This window comes from Geotrypetes seraphini, chromosome 4 (genome assembly GCF_902459505.1).
Source record: "Geotrypetes seraphini chromosome 4, aGeoSer1.1, whole genome shotgun sequence".
Taxonomy (NCBI): domain Eukaryota; kingdom Metazoa; phylum Chordata; class Amphibia; order Gymnophiona; family Dermophiidae; genus Geotrypetes; species Geotrypetes seraphini.
In genome coordinates this window covers 14,852,322-14,877,887 of record NC_047087.1, presented here as the reverse complement: position 1 = coordinate 14,877,887, position 25,566 = coordinate 14,852,322, and the positions used below count along the sequence as shown (strand labels likewise).

General features: G+C 45.5%; 1 protein-coding gene across 5 annotated transcripts in view; it reads right to left on the bottom strand.

Moving 5' to 3' along the window:
• Window positions 1–25,566, bottom strand: part of LOC117360092 (dual specificity protein phosphatase 22-A-like) — an 86,849-nt gene that overhangs the window by 45,702 nt on the left and 15,581 nt on the right. The window lies entirely within an intron of this gene.

The following is a 25,566-nucleotide window of genomic DNA, read 5'->3' as shown; positions in this document are numbered from 1 at the left end:
AGGGACAGAAAGAGAGAGAGAAAGGGAGACAGAGAGAAATAGAGAGAGAGAGCTAGAAAGAAAGACAGAGAAATGGAGAGAGAAAGGGAGAGATAGAGATAGAGAAAGATTGGAGAAACTGGGACTCTTTCCTCTGGAGAAGAGGAGACTTAGAGGGGATATGATAGAGACTTATAAGATCATGAAGGGCATAGAGAGAGTAGAGAGGGACAGAAAGAGAGAGAGAGAGAGAGAAAGATAGAGAGAGAGAGAGAGAGAGAAAGGGAGAGAGACAGAAAGAGAGAGAGATAGATAGAGAAAGATTGGAGGAACTGGGACTCTTTTCCCTGGAGAAGAGGAGACTTAGAGGGGATATGATAGAGACTTATAAGATCATGAAGGGCATAAAGAGAGTAGAGAGGGACAGAAAGAGAGAGAGAAAGGGAGACAGAGAGAAATTGAGAGAGAGAGAGAGAAAGATAGAAAGAGAGAGAGAGAGAAAGGGAGAGAGACAGAAATAGAGAGAGAGAAAGAGATAAAGATAGAGAAAGATTGGAGAAACTGGGACTCTTTTCCCTGGAGAAGAGGAGACTTAGAGGGGATATGATAGAGACTTATAAGATCATGAAGGGCATAGAGAGAGTAGAGAGGGACAGAAAGAGAGAGAGAGAAAGGGAGACAGAGAAAAATAGAGAGAGAGAGAGAGAGAGAGAAAGGGAGAGAGACAGAAAGAGGGAGAGATAGATAGAGAAAGATTGGAGGAACTGGGACTCTTTTCCCTGGAGAAGAGGAGACTTAGAGGGGATATGATAGAGACTTATAAGATCATGAAGGGCATAAAGAGAGTAGAGAGGGACAGAAAGAGAGAGAGAAAGGGAGACAGAGAGAAATAGAGAGAGAGAGAGAGAAAGATAGAAAGAGAGAGAGAGAGAAAGGGAGAGAGACAGAAATAGAGAGAGAGAAAGAGATAAAGATAGAGAAAGACTGGAGAAACTGGGACTCTTTTCCCTGGAGAAGAGGAGACTTAGAGGGGATATGATAGAGACTTACAAGATCATGAAGGGCATAGAGAGAGTAGAGAGGGACAGATTCTTCAAACTTTCGAATAATAAAAGAACAAGAGGACACTCGGAAAAGTTGAAAGGGGACAGATTCAAAACAAATACTAGGAAGTTCTTTTTTACCCAACGTGTGGTGGACACCTGGAATGCGCTTCCAGAGGACGTGATAGGGCAGAGTACGGTACAGGGGTTTAAGAAAGGACTGGACAATTTCCTACTGGAAAAGGGGATAGAGGGGTATAGATAGAAAATTACTGCACAGGTCCTAGACCTATTGGGCCACCGTGTGAACGGACTGCTGGGCATGATGGACCTCTGGTCTGACCCAGCAGAGGCATTTCTTATGTTCTTATGTTAATGTGGGGCTAGTGAAGAAGCTATAGCCATAAAGAAATATTTGGCAGCCATGAAGAATGTGTGGTGACCAAATGGCATGTCTGAAGCCCTGATAGAATGTAGTAAGAAAAATATGAGAAGATAAATGACGTTGAACTATGTACATTACTATGAATGGTTTAATAATGTCTTATTTTTGACTGCGGGATCTACTGTTTACATGTGATATCGCGGCATGGCTTTTGCGTATACTGGAAGTCCTCCAGACGCGGTCTAGACTTGGGGAAGAAGAGATGAGGTTTGTGTGGAAGCGGGGCTGGGGGCGGGACCACACGTTCTCTGTTTTTTGTACAAACAAATCTGGTAACCCTAGCTAAACCCAACAGACTTTACCCCTCCTTGGGCCCAGTCGGCGCGCTCGATATATTTTGGCGGTGCCCAAGCACCCGCCCAGCTGGCACCCATGGTTTGAACTAATGGAAAAACCGGGGTCAACTGAAGCAGCTTCAGGTCCCCGTCTCCTGTTTGCAGCCGTTGGGAGCTAATTGCAAGACCTAATGCGGTCTCGTCTGTCATGTTAAGCCTTAATCTGGACAGTATTTGCAATAAACGCATGCCACAGCAAAGAAGCAGCTTACACGAAACAAGGTTCAAGAAAAGTACACAAGGACAGCTGTCGGTCCTTCCGCAGGTATGTGGGACAGTCCATACAGCTGAGTAAGTTTAAGTGCCTGAAAGTACAGCCAAGATACTGGGTTTACTGGGTGAGCACATCTGGAGTTTGTCTAAATGTAAACACTAGGAAGACATTTATTTAAGGAATCCCTACCACACACAGGCAAATCTTGGCAAAGACATCTGGTGATCTGAGTTATCTGCATTATGGACTTGTTTTGGGAATGGGCTGGTACAGCAGTAAAGGTGAGAGCACCATAGGTTCAGAAACCCAACTTTCACCCTGTGACCTTGAGAAAGTCATGTGAGCTTCACCATTCAAACACAGATTGTAAGCTCTTAGAGGCAGGAGCACTATAACTGAAGAGCTCTGGGCACACTTCTTCCAGAAACACTATTGTTTGACAAAATTAGTAGGGGTGTTGACGGTTATTAGTGGAAATCAGCTAGACGCTCACAGGTCCTGTGGCAAATCCACCATGTCCCTCTCTTCTTCCTCCCGTGTGGGCTTCTTGTTGTAAAGGACTAATGACACCGGGACAAATTTTTCCTCGTCCCCACAGGAACTCAATTTCCTCATTCTGTCCCCGCAAGTTTTGTCCCTCTCCCTGCCCCGTTCCTGTAAGCTCTGCCTTAACCACACAAACCTCAAACACTTATGATTTTAAAGCGTTTGAGGCTTGTGCAGATGAGGACGGAGCTTAGGCATTGGTGGAATGAGGCATTATGACATCACAATCTGAGCTCTAGAATGTTGCTACTTAGGATTTTAAAGTGTTGGAGGCTTGTGCAGATGAGGACGGACCTTAAGCATTGGTGGAATGAGGCATTATGACATCACAATCTGAGCTCTAGAATGTTGTTACTTAGGATTTTAAAGTGTTGGAGGCTTGTGCAGATGAGGACGGACCTTAGGCATTGGTGGAATGAGGCATTATGACATCACAATCTGAGCTCTAGAATGTCGCTACTTAGGATTTTAAAGTGTTGGAGGCTTGTGCAGATGAAGACGGAGCTTAGGCATTGGTGGAATGAGGCATTATGACATCACAATCTGAGCTCTAGAATGTCGCTACTTAGGATTTTAAAGTGTTTGAGGCTTGTGCAGATGAGGACGGAGCTTAGGCATTGGTGGAATGAGGCATTATGACATCACAATCTGAGCTCTAGAATGTCGCTACTTAGGATTTTAAAGTGTTGGAGGCTTGTGCAGATGAGGACGGAGCTTAGGCATTGGTGGAATGAGGCATTATGACATCACAATCTGAGCTCTAGAATGTTGCTACTTAGGATTTTAAAGGGTTTGAGGCTTGTGCAGATGAGGACGGAGCTTAGGCATTGGTGGAATGAGGCATTATCACATCACAATCTGAGCTCTAGAATGCTGCTACTTATGATTTTAAAGTGTTTGAGGCTTGTGCAAGTGAGGAAAGACCTTCCAGGAATAGGGCAGGGGTGGGAAAATTAGTTCCCAAAACATGGTAACATAGTAGATGACGGCAGATAAAGACCTGAATGGTCCATCTAGTCTGCCCAACCTGATTCAATCTCAAAATTTATTGTTGGTTTTTTCTTCTTCTTCTTAGCTATTTCTGGGCACGAATCCAAAGCTCTGCCCGGTACTGTGGTTAGATTCCAACTACCGAAGTCTCCATCAAATCTCACTCCAGTCCATCTACACCCTCCCAGCCATCGAAACCCTCCCCAGCCCATCCTCCCCAAACAGCCATATACAGACACAGACAGTGCAAGTCTGCCCAGTACTGGCCTTAGTTCTTCAATATTTACTATTATTTTTTGATTGTAGATCCTCTGTGTTCATCCCACGCTTCTTTGAACTCTGTCTCCACTACCTCTCTCGGGAGCGCATTCCAGGCATCCACCACCCTCTCTGTAAAGAAGAATTTCCTTACATTGCTCTTGAGTCTACATAAACCCAGACAAACTGCAGCTTTTGAGAAATCTGTCTAAGCACCCAGACAGTCCTCTATAAAGAGATCAAGTCATGGTTTCCCCGGACTTCTGGTAACCCTGGGAAGGAATGTGTGACCTGAATGGCAGATGTTAATCCAGTCAAGTTTTCCCCATATATGCAACTTTAACTTGGTTTCTGCTCTTGACTGGCAGCCAGTGTAGCTCTGCCCTTTCAAACCGGGACTTGCGAAGGATCAGTCTAGCCACTGAGTATCGGAGTAATTGCGATCTCTTAAGACTTTTCGCTGGAATGTTGCAGTAGAGAGCGTTACAATAGTCTAGGTATGGAAGTAGGACTGCTTGAGCTACTGAAGCTGGTCAGGCTCAGGGCTGAAGAAACTTTTTTGACCAGCGAGGTGATCTGCTCTCCCACGGGAAGATCTGGGTCAAGGCCTACTCTGACTACTTTCAGTGTTTCGTTTATTGTTAGCTTCTCGCCCGAGGACAGAATGAGCTCTGAGTGTGACGGTGAGTTGTGGCCGCCAAAGCAGAGCACCTTCGTCTTCTGTTTGTTTAGTTTGAGGAAGTTTTGTTGTGACCTCGCACTGAGATCCTCAATCAGTTTCGATATGAGACGCATTGTGTCTGTGAAGGAGTCGTTGGCTGCACAGAGGATAAAAAGGTCATCTGCTTAGGAGAAAGTGTGGTCTTGTGGGAAGAAGGTATTTGGGACTTCCTATGATCTGTCCTCCCTTTATAAGTCCTTTTGCCCAAGAATTCTGTGAACCATTTCATCACTAACCCATTCACTCCTAGTTCTTCTTGTTTTTAGAGTAATAGTGAGTGGTTGACTACAAAAAGACGCTGCTGAGATAGCGAATTGTAGTACGGTTTGTTTGCCTTTGCTTAGATCAGTGTATCGCAAAACTAGTGTGTTGTGGCAGATTCCAGGTGTGCCGCGAGACACCGGCAAGAAAGAGAGGCGTCAGCGCTAACAGAACGTGCCTCTCGCGGTGAAAGGCACGTCCACTAGGCAGTCAGCAGGCGCCAATGACTCTCCTCCTCGTCGGCGTATCTCCTCCTCTCCCTGCGCGTCCTCTCCCCGCGCCTCCCCTCCCCGCCGGTGCAGTGACAGGTTCAGGGTCACAGCTGGAGGGCCTCCACACGGGCGCAGACCCTCAATGTGATGACAGCATGCATGCATGTGACATCATTGCGTCGATGTCCGCACACTTCCAGATGCCTTCCGGCCGCCGAACCGGGTTTAGTGTGCCGTGGCGCCAAAAAGTTTTCAGGACCCTGGCTTAGAAAGTACTTTGCCTTTGACGTTAACTCTAGAAAAGGGACTCTGAAGCTGTATTGTGAATTAGGGTTTAGGAATTTCGGATAGCTTCAATATGTATTAACGCAGCATTCTACCAATTTAGCTGCTACTGGCCTGTAGTTTTCTTCCTTGGCTAGGTCCAGCCTTGGGTATACTGTCTGCGAGATGGCCGATAATGATGTGGATAGATCCCCTTTGTGAGACACCTATTGACAAGATCCGTCCGTGGGTGCTCAATCCAGCAATCTAACGGGACAGATGTCAAGGCGACTGCATTTTTTTGAGAGCTTTTTCAGTAATCCAGAGATCTCAGTTGTAGTAACTGTAGAGAACTCTTCCAAAACCTGTCTGCAGGAATTCCTTCTTTCTCATCGTCTTCTGCCATAATCATCTCTCTCTGCTATCTTCTAATTTGTTGGGTTTTTTTCTTCTTCTTCTTCTTCTTATCTAATTCTGGGCAAGAATCCAAAGCTCTGCCCGGTACTGTTCTTAGATTCCAACTAGAGAATGACACAGTGACAAAATTCGTCACCATTCCCGTCCCCGCAGATAACCGTGGGAAACCATCGTCATGTCATTCTTTAAGGAGAGAGGGAAGAATCAGAGTATGAATGGCCACAACCACTGACCCTCAAGCCTTGCTTTGAAGAATGCTGGTGTAAAAGGACTGAGGTTGAAATAGACACTAGAAAATGACATGGGATTATTTCCCGCGGTTATCCGCGGGGACGGGGACGATGATGAATTTTGTCACCGTGTCATTCTCTAACTACTGAATTCTCCGTCAAAGCTCACTGCAGCCCATCTACATCCTCCCAGCCCATCCTCCACCAAACGGCCATATACAGACACAGACCGTGCAAGTGTATGAGTAAATGATTCTCTTATGGTTCTGATCTTGTTCTGGAAGTTGGCTAGGCTATCTTCATCAGGTTCTTGTGCACCACTAGAGGTTAAATGCTTCCATTTTGGATTATGTCAGTGCCAGAGGCAGGAACATCGCTCCTGCTTCTCCAGTCTCGGTCTGGGGGAACTGGGGAGAGGAGGGAGTACAATAGACTACCAAGGATGCAAATAATTTTTAAATGTCGGTCAGGATTTGGGGTGAGGGGTCATAGGCCACCAGCGTACCAGGAATTGTCAGGAGATAAGCTACACGGTTCTGGGGGTCAAGGGGTTCAGGGTCAGCTACCTTCAGTGTGGACATTTTGGAGGTCAGGTTGAGTAATAAAAACCTGGCTATTCTCAAAACTGTAACACGTCCCCCCTCTTAGGCCTCTCACCTTCCCCCTTTACACCTAACTCTTTAATCTCTCCACTGTAGTTCCTCTCTCATCCTTCTTCCTGTAAACCGTGCCGAGCTCCGCATTCGTGGAGATGGTGCGGTATATAAACCCAAGGTTTAGTTTAGTTAGTTTACTTTAATATCTGGAGGAACCTCTAAGAATGGGGCTGACGCAGACTTGTGACCATTTTTTTTCTAAATGGCACCCTTCTATCAGTACGTGAGCCAATCACACATTGTCAGGAAGGGTAACATTTCATAATGAGCTATGGATTACTGGCACAGCATTTGCATACTCATTAATTAGTTCATCCTGCAGGAAATGCTTTGCAGGAACCTCACGCTACTACGCATCGGCTCCTGAAGCCTGAAAGAAGGAGCCCAATTGCGGGGTCAGCTTATCACCGTTTCAGCAAAGGGGACTGAGAAATCAACTTCACTGTCCAAGACGCTGAGCACAAGATGGAGGTCTCTTAGCAGCTAGAGCCAGTTTATCTGCAATCTCATTTTCTTAGTAGCAGCCCAGACTAATCAACTCTTAAGGACTTATTCTATATATCTGCTCATAGAGACAGCTACAGACTAAGAACTCTTCAGACTGAAGGTAGCCATCTGGCCTCGTGCCTGTCTTCCATGTGGAAGGTAGACACTATACTCACGTACGTGTGCAATATTGTGTGTTTGTGACTGTTATTGATTTAAAACCTGTCTTCTAAAATTCATAACTTTCTTAGTTTGTCAGTAATCCAGACTAAGCTGAGAGAGGAATTTTGGCCTCGTGCACAGGTGGGATTTTGATATAGGCGCAAGACCAAGGCAAGGCTCCAGCAGGTATCACCGGCCTGGGAAGTTTCCACTGTACAGACACTCTGCTGATTTTAATTCTGTAAGATTATTGTATGAAAGCGTCAAGTCTTTGGCTTCCATCTCTCTTGAGTGGTGATCTATGAATTATTACAGGTTGCTGGTTACAGGTCTTTCCTGTTCTTCTCCATCTTCCTTAGCTTGAGTTGCAAGGGTCAATAATCTTGTCCTGTCCAACTAACACCAGCTGTTTCTTTTCTTCTTACAGTGATCTAGCACAGAGAGAGCAGTTTATCAAGCCAGCTCTGTGGAAGACCCAGAAAGGACTATAAGTCAGAGATGACAGCTAACTCCGACCTGCTTCCTTTACAATGCACAGAGCGCTCCATCCCAAAATGCTCTGCAAAGGGCTGAGAGATCAAATCCTCTCGCACTCGCATGATAGGCAGTGTACTAATTCAAGGATGACAAGACTGGCACCATGAGATGGAGGCTTTCAAATCTTGATCAGTATTATGGATACGTTACCAATTTGATGTTTAATGCACATGTGAGAGGGTAATGTCTAGGACTACTACTGCTTATCACTTATATAGGCGTAAGCAGAGCTGTACATTTTGACATAAGCACATAAGCAATGCCTCTGCCGGGTCAGACCTGAGGTCCATCGTGCCCAGCAGTCCGCTCACGCGGCGGCCCAACAGGTCCAGAACCTGCGTAATAATCCTCTATCTATACCCCTCTATCCCCTTTTCCAGCAGGAAATTGTCCAATCCTTTCTTGAACCCCAGTACCGTACTCTGCCCTATTACGTCCTCCTGAAGCGCATTCCAGGTGTCCACCACACTTTGGGTAAAGAAGAACTTCCTAGCATTCGTTTTGAATCTGTCCCCTTCTAATTTTTCCGAATGCCCTCTTGTTCTTTTATGTTTTGAAAGTTTGAAAAATCTGTCCCTCTCTACTCTCTCTATGCCCTTCATGATCTTGTAGGTCTCTATCATGTCTCCTCTGAGTCTCCGCTTTTCCAGGGAGAAGAGCCCCAGTCTCTCCAATCTTTCAGTGTATGAGAGGTTTTCCATGCCCTTAATCATTCGTGTCGCTCTCCTCTGGACCCTCTCAAGTATTGCCATATCCTTCTTAAGATGCGGTGACCAATACTGAACACAGTACTCCAGGTGCGGGCGCACCATTGCCCGATACAACGGCAGGATGACTTCTCTCGTTCTGGTCGTAATACCATTTTTAATAATACCCAACATTCTGTTCGCCTTCTTCGCGGCTGCTGCGCATTGCGCCGTTGACTTCATTGTTGTATCCACCAGTACACCCAAATCTCTTTCAAGGTTACTTCCCTCTAATACTAATCCCCCCATTTGGTAGCTGAACATCGGGTTCTTTCTCCCTATATGCATGACCTTGCATTTCCCTACATTGAATTTCATTTGCCATTTATTCGCCCACTCCTCCAGTTTGCTTAGGTCCCTTTGTAGGTCCTCACACTCTTCCGTAGTTCTGACCCTTCTACAGAGTTTAGTGTCATCCGCAAATTTTGTAACTTCACATTTCGTCCCCGTTTCCAGGTCATTAATAAATACATTGAACAGCAGCGGTCCAAGTACAGACCCCTGCGGAACTCCACTCGTGACTTTTCTCCAGCCCGAGTAGTGACCCTTCACTCCAACCCTCTGTCTCCTGCCTGCCAACCAGTGTTTGACCCATCTGTGTACGTCCCCTTCCACCCCGTGGTTCCACAGCTTCCTAAGTAACCGCTCATGGGGTACCTTGTCAAAGGCCTTTTGGAAGTCAAGGTAGATGATGTCTACAGGTTCCCCTTTGTCCAAATGGCTGTTTACCCCCTCGAAGAAGTGCAGTAAGTTTGTTTGGCACGATCTTCCCTTGCAGAAGCCATGTTGGCTCGCTTTCACATTTAATAGATGGTCCCTGCTCAGAAGAGCTTACAATCTAACTTGGACAGACAGACATGATATATAGGGTCAGGGATGCAGAACCCAAGGTGAGAGGAGTTAGGAGTTGAAAGCACTCTCAAGGAGGTGGGCTGACATTTGTAGATGGTCCCTGCTCGGAAGAGCTTACAATCTAACTTGGACAGACAGACATGACATATAGGGTCGGGGATGCAGAACCCAAGGTGAGAGGAGTTAGGAGTTGAAAGCACTCTGAAAGAGGTGGGCTTTTAGCTGGGCCTTGAACACTGCCAGAGACGGAGCCTGCCGTAGGAATTCGGGCAGCTTATTCCAAGCATATGTCACAGCAAGGCAGAAGGGATGAAGTCTGGAGTTTGGCAGTTGAAGAGAAGGGCACAGATGGGAGGGCACCAGCTGAGCGGAGATCACCGGGCGGGGGGGGAATCATCGAGGGAGATAAGTGAAGAGAGATAGTGAGGGACAGCGGAGTGAGTGCATTTGTAGATCAGTAAGAGGAGTTTGAATTATATTTAGAAATGGTTGGAAAGCCAATGAAGTGACTTTAGGAGTGGATATAGTGGCTCTCCTGGAATATAAATCATGTAGCCGAATTCTGGACTGTTTAGAGGGGAGCGAGATGGCTAAGCAGAAGGCCTGAGAGTAGCGAGTTGCAGTACGCTAAGAGCAAGGTGATGAGGACGTGGATAAGTGTTTTGGTTGTGTGCTCAAAGAGGAAGGGTTGGATTTCGGTAATATTATAAAGGAAGAAGAGGCAGGTTTTAGCGATATGCTGAATCTGGGCGGTGAAGGAGAGAGAGGAGTCAAAGATGACCCCGAGATTATGAGCAGACAAAACAGGAAGGAGAGAGTGTTGTCCACAGAGACGGAGAATGTATTTCATCACCAGTTAGAGTCTTTGAAATAAGGCTTTCAGGTAGCATCACCGGGATTCTGGGACAGAGGCTGGTCCTTTGGCTCGTCCTCTACACTGGCTCTGCAAGGCAGAACGGGGAAAATGTTCAGGCCAGCGCGTAGTGCGATATGGGACTTGATATATCACTTTATCTGTGTGGTTACAATCAAAGCGGCTTACATACTTCCTGGTGTCGCCATGAAATTTCCCGCCCTTTATTTTCAGCGGGTGTCCTCTTGTGGCCGAGGGTCCTCTAAGAAGGAAAATATCATCTTCTACCTCGATACGACCAGTGACATACTTAAACGTCTCAATCATGTCTCCTCTCTCCCTACTTTCTTTGAGAGAGTATAGCCGCAATTCGTTCAGCCTTTCTTCGTATGATAGATTTTTGAGCCCCGAGACCATCCTGGTGGCCATTCGCTGTGCCGACTCGACTCTCAGCACCTTATCATTTAATGCACACTTTGCTGATATGTTATTGCTTGCACATGTGAACAACACAGTGTGCCCTCCTGCCTGCTGGATGTCATTGCACAATACCCTTCCCGCCACGTGTGTCGTACATGTTAACACCCTGGAGGGACTCTCTCACTGGTTCCCCACGAGGAGGCTGATAAGCAGGTTAGATGTAGACTGGGATGTTTGCTTTCTGGTTCCGCCATGCAAAACATGAAAAAGGTCAAGTGTGGTGCTGGCAAGAGTGAACCAGTCGTTCCTGTCCCGAACCATGACTTCCTGGAATTCATAGGCAGCTTCAAGAGCAAGGCTGTTCCAAGTCCAAATGTAGATCCAGGTTCTGCAGCAATAAAGCCATGCCGACCCTAAGAGACCGAAGTTGCGAAAATACAGGCAGAATGAACCATATCCGACAATTCCAAATCATGGTTTGATTTAAGGCTCGGTAATGCACACACAACCCCAGTGCTGGATGTACTCCTTCAGGTTCCATCACAGCCTACTTACAAACCGGGTTGGGTTTTTTTCTGAGATAGAATTATATATGCCCTCTTCTTTTTGAATATTTTTAAATGGCTCCAGTATTTCTCAGACACTAGTTCCTGGAGGATATGACAGGATCAATGTTCCCTCTAAGCTGATAAGAATTTCTCCAATTGCATTCCTGCCAGTGGGCCGGAGTGCTTCACTATCGATGTCCTGCAAAGCTTGACTTTTGCTCACTATTAAAAATGTGATGCTGAAATATCACCTCCCACTGGCAGACTCTTGCATAGCATTGTAAAGGATGCTGATATTTATTTACTAGCTGATGCCCCGGCGTTGCACGGGTATTTAATTATAGCAATAACACTGTAAATGGATTCAAATAAAGATACTTTATAGTGGTGAAAGAAAATATTTTTTTACAGCTTAATAAAAAGTACAATATTCAAATTATAATGTGAAATATTTGACAAAATGAATACAATACAACTAACGCAAAACGTGATTATAAACAACATTTTTAGTTTCACCTCCTAGAGCAAGAACATATAAATTCTTGGTTGAACCCAGCCCTGAGCAAGCAACATAGAGTTGTGGGCCGCGAGACCCCCAGAACATATCACCCCAGGTAGTGAGGGATCTGCATACCAAGTTTCGTTCAAATCGGTCAAGCCGTTTTTGAATTACTGTGAGAATGGCAGCTTTTTACATTTTTTCCATTGACATGAATGGGTGAAATCTGATTTTATGTTTGTAGCTCCGCCCACGTGTGCAGGTGGGCCGCGAGACCCCCAGAACATATCATCCCAGGTAGTGAGGGATCTGCATACCAAGTTTCGTTCAAATCGGTCAAGCCGTTTTTGCGTGATCGCGGTACATACACACATACATACCTCCGATTTTATATATATATAGATTCAGCTTTTTCTATACTGTTCTACCAGGGGAGCTCAGAATGGTTTACATGAATCTATTCAGGTACTCAAGCATTTTCCCTGTCTTTCCCGGTGGGCTCACAATCTATCTAATGTACCTGGGGCAATGGGGGGATTGAGTGACTTGCCCAGGGTCACAAGGAGCAGTGGGGGTTTGAACCCACAATCTCAGGGTGTTGAGACTGTAGCTTTAACTACTGTGCCACTCTAGAAACCAAAGTGTAGTAAAAGTGAGCTAAGTATAGGACAATCAAGCCATTGTGACATCACTGATGAGGTTGGCTCTTATTGGTGGAATGAGGCATTATGATGTCACAATACCAGCTCTGGTTATCAGAGGCTGAAACTTTTCATACTATTTATTTATTCAATTGTTTTCTATACTGTTCGATCAGGGGAGCTCAGAACAGTTTACATTAATTTATTCAGGTACTCAAGCATTTTTCCCTATCTGTCCTGGTGGGCTCACAATCTTTCTAGTGTACCTGGGACAATGGGGAGATTAAGTGACTTGCCCAGAGTCATGAGGAGTAGCGTGGGTTTGAACCCACAACCTCAGGGTGCTGAGGCTGTAGCTTTACCTTGGCTAATGCTCTTGCCCCCTTGTGTTATTTACAAGTGAGGAGATGGCACTGCTCGGTATAGCATTCCAAATAGTTGATGACTTTGTTGAGAAGTCCAAAACTGATAGTGTACATAGGGATTAGATAAGCCAATGCATTACTAACTCTTAGCTCATCTCTAAGAGGTCCATTTCCCAAACTACTCAGACCAGTCCCAAGTCCAACAGAGCTCCATCAGTGGTTCCACAATCTGAGAAGTTCTAGATGGAAGCCGAATGGTGCGTGCCACAGAGGAGACTTTGCACTGTCTTTCAAGTCTCTCGTGGCCCACTGGACCGCATAACTCTATGTGGCTGAAAGATGAAACTTTCTATGGACTATCGGTGAAGCTGTTGCCCCCACGGCTTTGGTCTTATGTTTCCGGGAATATCCACATGTTCTCCTCCAAACCAAGCCAAGCTCCCTGGTCAGGCTTCACGCTGGCCAGGACTCACTTTACACCAACATAAATGCCGGGCTGCTTCTCAGTACATGATTCAAAGCCCTGCTGTGTAGCGCCTTTCATGGTTCGGTGTCTTCCTGCCAACTTATTAGATTCCATTAATCTGCTTGAAAAGGAAAATGTTCAGCTCTGGGAACATCACAACAACACACAAGGATCAACTTCTAGATTATCCATGGTCCCCCAACGTTGGATTGGCCGGAAGGCCACTAAGATAAGTGTTGTTGCTCTTCTATAAAGTATATAATTAGAAGCACATAACTAATAAGTGGATTTAAAGTTTGGATAATATAATAATAAATGAAATAATATAAAAAATCAATTAGAACATAAGAACATAAGATTTGCTGCTGCTGGGTCAGACCCCATCATGCCCAGCAGTCCGCTCACGCGGCGACCCTCTGGTCAAAGACCAGCGCCCTGAGACTAGCCCTACCTGTGTACGCTCTTGTTCACCAGGAACTTGTCTAACTTTGTCTTGAGACCCTGAAGGGTGTTTTCCCCTTTGACAGACTCCGGAAGAGCGTTCCAGTTTTCCACCACTCTCTGGGTGAAGAAGAACTTCCTTACGTTTGTACGGAATCTATCCCCTTTTAACTTTAGAGAGTGCCCTCTCGTTCTCCCTACCTTGGAGAGGGTGAACAACCTGTCCTTATCTACTAAGTCTATTCCCTTCAGTACCTTGAATGTTTCAATCATGTCCCCTCTCAATCTCCTCTGTTAGGTTGCTCTTTTAATTAATTAACAAATACATAAACAAATGATTAAGGTTGGGAAGGAGATTTTGAAGTAAATGATTACATCACATGCATTCAGGATGAGGACTTGAAATAACATCTAAGTTATAAGAGGTCTCTTTACTGAGAACAATGCATATTTTATGATACTTCAACCTCTCTAGTAAATTTGGGGATGAGTTTTATTGCTAAATCAGGGTATCATTTAAATGATTAGAATAGTGGGTGAATAAGAGTGAAATATTAACCATAAATAAAACAAGACACTGAAGTGCAAAAGAAGATTGTTTAAAGTAAACATCATAAATTATCCTTTATACCCCATTTTTTTCTAATAAATATATATACAGCTCTGGGAACACGGCATCCTAACAAGCAATTTGTTCAGATTTGGGATGGGATGTCAAAACGTCCATGGTTTTTGTCCAGAGCGCTTGCCAGAGGATGACACTTCAGGATTAATGACAGCCCTGAGTGCTGAGGTTCCTTTCTTCCTGTTTCCGTTCTTCCTGGTGACAACCTGACCTACACGCACAGCCAGCGGGAGGTTGTTGTAGGTCTCTTCCTTAACCAGCTATTTCTTTCCTGTTCCTCTTTGCTAAGGGTGACATGACTTATGACATCTCTTGTGGTACACCAGACATCTGACTAGAAGCTTCGGCTGTGAACAGATTCATCGCAGTAAGAGATTCAACTAAACATATTATGTCTTCCAAGGCAGGAACACAAACTGTGACCAGAAGAAGAAGAGGTATGAAGGGCCCTAACACGTGAAGTCTTCAGCATGGCGGGCCCTTACATGCGCTCTTGGAATGAGAACCCCTCCCTAGCGTGTTACGCCCCTACCATATGTGATCCTAAACATGTAGGGTCTCCTAGCAAGGGGGTTTAGAACATAAAGTATGCTATCAGTAGCTCTCTGGAGGTCTTACGATTTCTTGGCTGAGAATCTTTGATTTTTGACTCACAAAGAAGATTGTGGTAGACAATGGGGAATTCTATCGCCTTTGTTCTTTTAGGGAGTGTCGTAGCCAATATGAGCAAGGCAAAAGAAAAACAGGATGTGAAACAGAAGAAGAGAATCCTTAACATAGAAACATAGAAATAGACGGCAGATAAGGGCCACGGCCCATCAAGTCTGCCCACCCTACTGTCCCTCCCCTACCTTTGCCCTGTGAATAGATCCCATGTGTTGATCCCATTTGGCCTTAAAATCAGGCACGCTACTGGCCTCAATCACCTGCAGTGGAAGACTATTCCAGCGATCAACCACCCTTTCAGTGAAAAAGAATTTCCTGTTGTCACCTCGTAGTTTCCCGCCTCTGATTTTCCACGGATGCCCTCTTGTTGTCGTGGGACCCCTGAAAAAGACCCTCCTTGTCCTCCAGTTTCCTGCCTCTGCTGTGCCAGCTGTGCAGTGCACTCTCCAGGTAGAATGAAAGGAGACCTCTGCATGTGGACAAGCCACTGGACCAGCTGCGCAGGCACTTTGATGCCCCAGAGTTGGGCATCACAGTAACAGAAATAGCAGTAATGAGAGTAGAGGTAGGCCCAAGGAGGTAGAGGCTGAACACAGAGGAGGGAAAAGAGAGATCAGATACTGGAAATGAGGTGGGGAAGGAACGTGGGGGAACAGATGCTGGATATCTGAAGGGACAGGAAGGTGGGGAAGTGGGGATCGAAGGGAAGGGGTGACGCTAAGCACCTTGGGGTAGAAGAGAGGGGAAGGGGATATATTGGATGCAGTGGGGTGTCAGGAAGGGATGGGGAGGTGCTGGATATGGGAAGGTGCATAGCTAAAGGTTCACTTAGGGTATTAGATATGTTTAGGTTCGCCCTGGCAGCGCCAACTGAAAAACTCCCACAAGCTCTGAGTCAGTGCGCACTTGCACAAGTTTTGACCCTTACATGTGTTTCCCTGGTAACAGGAAGCTGTAAGGAAAAAAAGGGGCGGGGCAGTGGTGTGCACTTAGTTCAAAATCGCAACAGAAACAACTTCCTGGGCTCATTTCCCCTCCCTCCACTGTAGTAGAACATGGGTGGGGGGCAGTAGGTTGGCAGGACACAGGGTGGGAAAGAAGCAGAGCACTGTGACGCCCCTAGGCATAGGCTTAGTGTGCCTAATGGCAAATCTAGCCCTGCCTCGGCCTATGCTGTACCTGCTGTCTGGACAGAGCTGGGGGGTGGGGGGAATTCTGGTTACAGATGCTTTTTGTCTTTCCATCAGCAAAAAAAACTATTGGATATAACTGAAGAATAAACGGAATCTGGAAACCTCATTTCCATTCCAAGGAGGGGAATTTTCCACATAAAAAAGGCCATTTATCTTGCTGTTTGTGGTTTTACCTTCATTAACTGCAAGGACAGTGTGAGCAAGTCCTGACAGAGGCTCAGCTGCTCAGTTTATTAAAGCAACCAAGATGCATGAGGCTGCAGGATTCGATAAGTGGGGGGGGAGGGGGGGGGTCTCCTCGCTCATATTTTTCAAGAGCACAGCACCTCCCTGAGTCGAAGCTTCTCAGGTAAATCCCTGCACGCCCAAATCTGTGTGGCAACCAGACCACTGAGCCCAGGGCCTCAAGGGAAATGAGAAAGCAGGAAGGAAACCCTCCTGAGATTGCAGTTCTTACAAAATCCCACATTCCCCCAGCGGTAAAGTGATTTCAGATAAACTGAAAGGCTAAACATGAGAGACTCATTCGGAAAAATTGTGCAAACTGACTTGAGTGTTACAAAAGATTCCCATTCACACACACACACAGTGAGCAGAGTGGATCACTTGTTTACTCTTTGCAAAAATATTAGAACTAGGGGGCATAAAACAAACTGGAGAAAATATTTCTTCACTCAACGTATAATTCAACTCTGCAATTCATTGCTGGAGAATGTGGTGAAAGCAGTTAACTTAGCATGGTTTACAAAAAGCTTGGATAATTTCCTAAAACAAACGTCCGTAAGCCTATATTAAGATGGACGTATGGAAATCCACTGTTTATTCCTAGGATATTCCGCAAAAAGTCTGTTTTACTTCTTGGGATCTTGCCAGATACTTGTAACCTAGATTAGCCACCGTTGGAAACAGGATACTGGGCTTGATGGACCTTTGGTCTGTCCCAGTATGGCAGCTCTTATGTTCTTATTTGAGCCAAGAATAGGATAATCAAGCCATTGTGACATCACTGCTGAGGTTGGCTCTGAGGCATTGGTGGAATGAGGCATTATGACATCACAAGCTCAGCTCTGGAATGTTGCGATTCTTTAGGTTTCTACCAAGTACTTGGGATCTGAATTAGCCACCATTGGAAACAGGATACTGGGCTTGATGGACCTTTGGTCTGTCCCAGTATGGCAGCTCTTATGTTCTTATTTGAGCCAAGAGTAGGATAATCAAGCCATTGTGACATCACTGCTGAGGTTGGCTCTGAGGCATTGGTGGAATGAGGCATTATGACATCACAAGCTCAGCTCTGGAATGTTGCGATTCTTTAGGTTTCTACCAAGTACTTGGGATCTGAATTAGCCACCATTGGAAACAGGATACTGGGCTTGATGGACCTTTGGTCTGTCCCAGTATGGCAACTCTTATGTTCTTATTTGAGCCAAGAGTAGGATAATCAAGCCATTGTGACATCACTGCTGAGGTTGGCTCTGAGGCATTGGTGGAATGAGGCATTATGACATCACAAGTTCAGCTTTGGAATGTTGCGATTCTTTGGGTTTCTACCAGGTACTTGGGGCCTGAATTAGCCACCATTGGAAACAGGATACTGGACTTGATGGACCTTTGGTCTGTCCCAGTATGGCAGCTCTTATGTTCTTATTTGAGCCAAGAGTAGGATAATCAAGCCATTGTGACATCACTGCTGAGGTTGGCTCTGAGGCATTGGTGGAATGAGGCATTATGACATCACAAGTTCAGCTTTGGAATGTTGCGATTCTTTGGGTTTCTACCAGGTACTTGGGGCCTGAATTAGCCACCATTGGAAACAGGATACTGGACTTGATGGACCTTTGGTCTGTCCCAGTATGGCAGCTCTTATGTTCTTATTTGAGCCAAGAGTAGGATAATCAAGCCATTGTGACATCACTGCTGAGGTTGGCTCTGAGGCATTGGTGGAATGAGGCATTATGACATCACAAGTTCAGCTTTGGAATGTTGCGATTCTTTGGGTTTCTACCAGGTACTTGGGGCCTGAATTAGCCACCATTGGAAACAGGATACTGGACTTGATGGACCTTTGGTCTGTCCCAGTATGGCAGCTCTTATGTTCTTATTTGAGCCAAGAGTAGGATAATCAAGCCATTGTGACATCACTGCTGAGGTTGGCTCTGAGGTATTGGTGGAATGAGGCATTATGACATCACAAGCTCAGCTCTGGAATGTTGCGATTCTTTAGGCTTCTACCAAGTACTTGGGATCTGAATTAGCCACCATTGGAAACAGGATACTGGGCTTGATGGACCTTTGGTCTGTCCCAGTATGGCAGCTCTTATGTTCTTATTTGAGCCAAGAGTAGGATAATCAAGCCATTGTGACATCACTGCTGAGGTTGGCTCTGAGGCATTGGTGGAATGAGGCATTATGACATCACAAGTTCAGCTTTGGAATGTTGCGATTCTTTAGGTTTCTACCAAGTACTTGGGATCTGAATTAGCCACCATTGGAAACAGGATACTGGGCTTGATGGACCTTTGGTCTGTCCCAGTATGGCAACTCTTATGTTCTTATTTGAGCCAAGAGTAGGATAATCAAGCCATTGTGACATCACTGCTGAGGATGGCTCTGAGGCATTGGTGGAATGAGGCATTATGACATCACAAGTTCAGCTTTGGAATGTTGCGATTCTTTGGGTTTCTACCAGGTACTTGGGGCCTGAATTAGCCACCATTGGAAACAGGATACTGGACTTGACGGACCTTTGGTCTGTCCCAGTAATGGTAAATCTTATACCCTCGAACACAAGTGCACACAACCATACAAATATGCACCTGCACACACATCCGAAATAAGGCAGAGGTAATGCGGTCAAATACCTCACGTGCCCCACCCCATCATAGGTGTCATTAGAAGGCTGGACACCCCAGTTTCATCATGTTTTTAGGTCAGGGGGGGAAAGCAGCAGAATAAAGTTCCTCACTCCCTGTCCAGCATTTTTCCCCTCCTCACTTTCCCCCCCGGCAGCCTTCCAACCTTCCACGGGCAATAACAGTGGCACACATGCCGGAGGCTATCTCTGGACAGCCCCAGACGCCTGCCCTCTGCCACATCTCACCTCCTTTGGCGTGACGTCCAGTTTCTGCGTAGGTGAGACGCAGCAGAGGGGAGGCTTCCAGGTCCAGTCAGATCTGTGAGAAAGAAAGCTATGTTAATTAAGGACATTTGTTTGATATTTTTGGGATCACGGAATCATGGATGGGCTGTTAGTGAAGCAATGTTATCACAGAGGATGGAGGGGGGGAGTATTTTGTTTATGGAGATGTCTTTAATGTTTTACGACAGAGCTGATCTTGTTTTGACAAACCCCTCATTAATATTATGTTTGATTGATTGTCTCAAATTAATCACTTCTTTAGCAAAAGATGTTTTAGGGAATTTTAATTTGCTTTTTAATTCACAAGACAGAGCTTTTATAGACAGGTATAATACTATTTTCAAATGAAGGTTATCAGCACAAAATATTTTGCTGATCTTTGGGGACCCAGAAAGCATACAGACAGCGTGTGAGAGAAGGGGCTCGGAGTGCGTGTGTGTGAAAGCCTTCACTCACTGGCTGCCCATAGACAAAAATTGTGTCTTTGAGGGCATGATGCTAGTGTTCAAATCCTTACATGGCATGGTGCTGGGCTATATGACAACCAAGCTTCCTCCATACTTGCCGAAGAGGTCCCTCCACTCCCAGGATGAAATACGCCTCAAAACGCCCCCTGGCCATGCCCTACAATTGCAAACCTCCAAATAACGATCCACTTCATACCGAGCCACTGGAATCAACTGCCCCCGCAGATCAGATCCCTCAAAGGACTCCTCAGCTTTAGGAAAGCAATAAAAACAGACCTCTTTACCTAACACCCATGCCCGATGGATTGCAAAGAAATACAGTATATATTGGTATTGGATCCATTGTAATCTTCCATTGTAACTATGGCAAATTGCAAGCTGTAAACTATATATTATGTAGGTTAACCTGTAACCCGTTCTGAGCTCTTTGGGGAGGAAAGGATAGAAAAAGTAATGAAAGAAATTCGTGTGACACACTCCTAATGAGCGAGAGAAGGGGTTTAGAGAACGAGACAGCCTTCAAATGAGTGGGATGCACTGCTAATACATGAGACTTCCCAGTTTGTTATAAAAGGTCACCAAAACTATTTCTAAAGTGGAATATCATGAGCCATCAGAAGCGGCACCCCAAATACATCAAGTATTCATTCAAGGGGCTGACATGCCACTAGTACTTCCTCAACGGCTCCTATACCACTATAATTTTTTATAAAGTTTTTATACTTTAGTCATTTTAAACTTTTTATGCTTTTTTTCAATAAATAGTAATAAATATTTCAATTTAGAAAATGTGTCTTTTTAGAAGCCCTGGTTCTTGAAGAAACTAAGACCAGGAAAAACAGGCCGCCAACGCCGACACGCATTGCTACTGCTTCAGGGCGTGGCAAAAGATTAGTAGTTAAATAATTTGCTAAACATGGCGGGCGTTCACACTGCTCCAAATACTGATCTTTTGCCACGCCCTGAAGCAGTAGCAATGCACGAAACATGCAAGTCGGCGTTGGCGGCCTGTTTTTCCTGGTCTTAGTTTCTTCAAGAACCAGGGCTTCTAAAAAGACACGTTTTCTAAATTGAAATATTTATTACTATTTATTGAAAAAAAGCATAAAAAGTTTAAAATGACTAAAGTATAAAAACTTTATAAAAAATTACAGTGGTATAGTGGTATAGGAGCCGTTGAGGAAGCACTAGTGGCATGTCAGCCCCTTGAATGAATACTTGATGTATTTGGGGTGCCGCTTCTGATGGCTCATGATATTCCACTTTAGAAATAGTTTTGATGACCTTTTATAACACACTGAGAAGATTTGCATTGTGGATGTTCTTTGTATTGATTGCAAATCTAGAATAAACCTCAGCGAGTGTAATTGAATACATGAGACTTGGCATTTTTGTTGATGTGAGAGATCTTTTTTGACTCTAGAAATGGTATTTTCCTACAGATACCCCCCCCCCCCACCTCTCTTTATCTCGGCCAGGTCAGTCTGCCCTGAATAGGGTCTGAGGCTTGGTTCAATCCCTCCATGCTCTCACTCTGGGCCTTAGACAGCAGCATTCTGGGACCCACTGACTAAAAAAAGCTCTGCTCGCCCTCCACTCATTTTTCCTCTGGTTTCCCACCTAGGGAGCCAGCTAGAAAAACCTTTCCAGCTTAAACCTTACACTGGTGCCCCCTGCAAGCTAATCACTACTCCCAATCCATCACACAGAGGCAAAAGCCCCATTACCTATTAAGGTACCCTGTTGGGCCGCCGCGTGAGCGGACTGCTGGGCAAGATGGACCTCAGGTCTGACCCAGCAGAGGCATTGCTTATGTTCTTATGTTATGTACTTGGGGACTTGATTCTCTAAAGAGTGTCTTAGTTAAGTGCTGCTAAATGCCGTAATTCAGGGGTCCCCAAAGTCCCTCCTTGAGGGCCGAATCCAGTCGGGTTTTCAGGATTTCCCCAATGAATATGCATGAGATCTATGTGCATGCACTGCTTTCAATGCATATTCATTGGGGAAATCCTGAAAACCCGACTGGATTCGGCCCTCAAGGAGGGACTTTGGGGACCCCTGCCGTAATTGAAGCCGCCCAGTGACACCTAACTATATCTGCACCTAACTTAAATTAAATCAATTAGCTTAAATGGGGTGGTACTTGACTGTGCCACTGAAGTTAATTGAATAATTAATTTTTTAAAATCCAAAATTTAAAGTTATGCGTGGAATTCCGCTTGGCGCCTAGAGACACCTAAGTGGAGGCGCCTTCTGCCTCCTAACGATGCCTACCTGAGAAGCAGGCATTGTTAGGGGCTGAGAATAGGCGTGGTTGGCATAGGCGTCTCTAGGCATCTGAGTTTGGTAAATTAAACCTGGCCTAATATACCGGCCCCTACCTCCATGACACCTAACGATGCCTACCAGAATGGTAGGCATGGTTAGAGGCTGAGAATAGGCGTGGTTGACATAGGTGTCGCTAGGCATCTGAGTCGGCACAGTGACATCACACACAGGCGTGTGACATCATCACTTTGATGTCAGCTCATTTGCGGAGGTCGTCCAAATGCGGCCCCAAGCTCAGGGCCTTTCAAAACCCGGACAAACTGCCAGGTTTTGGAAATCCCTCCAGACACCTGGACAGTCTTTTAAAAAGGGTTTTCACAGATGTCTGGTATCCGTACGGTAGGCGCCGTTTATAGGCTCAGGCACTTAATGACCTTGAAGTGTAAGCCAATGCCTGTTAGTCCACCCTGTTTGCTTCTGCTGGAAACAAACCAGACTAGAAGTTCTATCTGTAGAGGCATTTTACAGTTCCATGAAAGGTTTCCAGTGAAGGACCCACAGTGCCTGCCTTTCCAAAGCACTCCATGCCCTCTCTATAGCAATTTTTCCATCTGCCTGTTTAGGGCTACCAAGAAATGATACTTCATAATGACCCAGGAGCTGCTAACAATACATCCCAACTCGGGCATTCCTAGAACTCTGCATGGAGTTCTGCTGCCCTCTAGTGCACTGGATGGTATATCACGCCTTCAGTAACGGGTTTGACCTTGGCCTTGCTGTGCACATTAAAAATGAGACAATTTGCATGTGATTGATTATTGCTCAATTACAGATCCACAGGGACACCAGAGGCGCTGCTTGGATTAGAACCTAACTAACACATCTTATGAGACCATTGTTGAGGTTGAAGGGGAAAGAAGTGGTGGGTGTAGAGGTTTTATGTCAGGTGTGGAGTTTTGTATGGCACTGAACATACATGACACTGAATCTGGAGTTTGTATTAACGTGATAGCACCTTAGGGCCAAATTCTCCAAATGACATCCCGAAGTTAGGCGGCAGTAGGCGTCCTACTGCCATCTAATGAACCAATCAGGATGTGCCTTTTTTATGTAGGCACCATTCTTAGGCACCTGTCTCATGCCTACGGAGGTACATAGGGGCACCTACAGATGCCTAAGGCTGGCATGGGCGTGGTTTGCGCTGGAAGTGGCCAACATTTAAGGCGCCTGTGTTAAAAAAAAGACATAGTGGGGAAAATAATTTCCTTGAATTTAATGAGGGTGATCAAAGTTCAAGTTTCAAGTTTGTTAAAAATTTGTTATATCGACTAATCAAACTTCTAAGCGGTGTACATCTAATTAAAAAAAAATAAAAGCGTATAATATATATCACAATAAAACAGTAAAAGACTTTTTATAATCGAACAATATTTCATACATATTAATACAGAGGCAAGCAAAATGAATTAAAACAAACTGAAACGATGAGGAAAGGGGGAGAACTATATCATATCAACGTAAAGAACGAAGAAGGGAAGATACAAGAGGGAGGGGCAGACGGAAAAGTTTAACGCTGAGCAAATGGTGGGCAAAAATGCCCTTAAGAGGACAGTTATGGCACAAAGGCATGAAACAAAAAGGTTTTTTAGTTTTGACTTGAAGTCATTTAGGGATGTTTCATCTCGTAAATTATGCTATAATGTAAGTCACTCCTCTATACACTTCCCCCTCCGTATTCGCAGAGATAGGGGAACAGCATGGCAGCGAATACAGAAAAACCGTGAATAACTTTTCGTATGTTATTTGTGGGTTTTCTGTAAAAAGCCCTGGAAAAGACACAAAACTGCGAATAACCTTACCTTTTCCTGTGAAGAAAGTGCAGCGATTTTTCTCTGTACAATGCTGGGAGGATTGATTTTCTCTGTGCATCGCTGGGAGCAGCGATTTCCTGTGATATAAATTTGGGGGCGGAGCCTGCGCACAAAAAAACCGCGAATAACCAAAACCGTGGTTAATGAAACTGCGAATACGGAGGGGGGACGTGTATTATCAATGATGAATCCAAACACTACACATGTGTTTCTACAGTTAAAGTGAAGAAAAAGTATCTACTCAGACACCTAGAGGCGTTGAACCCCCCCCCCAGAATGTCGCTTCACCACCCATCCGTCCTTCTCAACCCCCTCCCAGCCCATGAAGCATCTGTTCTTCCCTGCCTTCCTAAACCTCTCCCATTCTGTGCAATATCTGCCCTTCTTGCTTTCCCAACCTCTTCCCCCTCCCCTGCAACCCGTGTAGCATCTGTCCTTCCCTCATTCCCAACCCCAGTCCCCCTCCACCTCGGCTGGATCCTGCAGTATAACCTCTCCCCAGTTCTAGACTCCCCAACCTACCACCTCCCTGCCACTATAATTTAAAATCTTCAGCCAGCTGACGGTGCAATGAAGTGAGCCTCCCACCTTCTGCCTGCCCCGGAAGTGTTCTTTCTGCAGCATCCTGCCTTTGCGGAAAGAGGAAGTGCTGCAGAAAGAACACTTCCAGGGCAGGCAGAAGGCAGGAAGCTCGCTTTGTTGCACCGCCAGCTGCCCAAAAATTGTAAATTACAGTGGCGGTGAAGTAGTAGTTAGGGGAATCGGGAGAGCCGTGCTTCCAATTGTCAGTTTTTGGGGAGGCTATGGCCCCTGTGGCCTCCCCCATTCCAACGCCTATGCCCCCCACCCCCCAAGGCCAATTTCTACCACAACGTAGAAAAGAGACCTCTAAGACTGTGCTGATACATTCTTATGTTATAAAATATGTGTGTATCTCTCAACTCCAGAGAACACCTAGGCAGGGCTACCAGATTTGCCCGGACATGTCCTCCTTTTCGAGGACACGTCTGGGGGTCTGGATGGCTTTTCAAAACCCTGCACTTTGTCCAGGTTTTGAAAACCTTCCCTCAAAGTCGCGTTGGGAAGGAGCATCCGTGCATGCGTGGACACAATGCAGTGGCGTGGCACGCACGTGCGTGTGATGTCATTGTATCGCGTCTGTGCAAGTGCAGATGACGGCTGGGGGTGGAACAGGGCAGGACACAGGCTGAATTGGGCAGGCCTGGGGGCGTGGCTATGGAGCCGGACTTTCCTTCGGAAAAATCTGGTAGAACGTCACGAGTGGTATTCCGCAGGGGTCAGTGCTGGGACCGCTGCTATTCAATATGAACGTATGAAGAAAGATTTTAAAAATTGGGGCTGTACTCACTTGAGGAAAGAAGAGAATGGGGAGATATGATTGAAACATATAAGTACATCACGGGACGCATCGAGTCAGAAAATGATATCTTCTGGCTCAGGGGACCCTCGACCACCAGAGGGCATCCGCTGAAAATCAGGGGAGGGAAGTTTCATGGCGACTCCAGGAAGTACTTCTTCACCGAAAGAGTAGTGGATCATTGGAACAGACGCCCACTCCAGGTGATAAAGGCCAGCAGCGTGACGGATTTTAAGAGAAAATGGGATACTCACGTGGGATCTTTAAGGGAGTAAATTCAGGGGAGGGGATACTTGGAATGGGCAGACTTGGTGGGCTATAGCCCTTTTCTGCTGCTTTTTTCTATGTTTCTATGTTTCTATATTTATAAAC